The sequence below is a fragment of the Aplysia californica genome, unplaced genomic scaffold, assembly GCF_000002075.1.
Source record: "Aplysia californica isolate F4 #8 unplaced genomic scaffold, AplCal3.0 scaffold00879, whole genome shotgun sequence".
In the NCBI taxonomy this organism is placed as follows: domain Eukaryota; kingdom Metazoa; phylum Mollusca; class Gastropoda; order Aplysiida; family Aplysiidae; genus Aplysia; species Aplysia californica.
Genome location: NW_004798149.1, coordinates 302,582 through 303,489, shown reverse-complemented (window position 1 = coordinate 303,489; position 908 = coordinate 302,582).

Here is a 908-nt window from a genome sequence, read left to right as displayed (position 1 = left end):
TCCCACCCACCCACCGTCCCTTATTTTCCTTGAGCCCTAGAGGATGAAGAATAATGTAGGTCAAAATGTGTATGGATCAATCTTACCTTATCTTATCTGATCCGATCGTATCTTATCTCATCTTTCCTTATCTTATCTTATCTTATCTTATCTTATCTTATCTTATCTTATCTGATCTTATCTGATCTTATCTTATCTGATCTTATCTGATCTTATCTGATCTTATCTGATCTTATCTGATCTTATCTTATCTTATCTGATCTTATCTTATCTGATCTGATCTTATCTTATCTGATCTTATCTGATCTTATCTTATCTTATCTTATCTTACTATATCTTACCTTATCTTGTCTTACCATATTTTATCTTATCTTATCTTATCTTTCCTTACTACAATCCGCTAGTATCACGTCGACCCCAGCAAAGAAACATCTACCTTACTGCCACATGATCAATCTAGCTAATCTAGAACTCCCATTTCTCCAAAGATATCACGTGTATTATGTTCACCGTATTACCGCCAACACAAACATGTTCGCATTCCGTTCTCAAAGTCACTATAATAAAACGCTGATGTTGGAAACAAATTTCGATTTCTTCCCCCTTCTTAGAAAACACGCACGCATATAAATTAACAAAGATGAGTGATACCTGTATCTCTATACTGAACAAACGCAGCAATACTCAAGCGGATATACATCTACACACTTGCACATATTTGAAACACATCTACACACTTACACACATGTGAAACACATCTACACACTTGCACAGATGTGAAACACATCTACACACTTGCACAGATGTGAAACACATTTACACACTTGCACAGATGTGAAACACATCTACACACTTACACACATGTGAAACACATCTACACACTTGCACAGATGTGAAACACATCTACA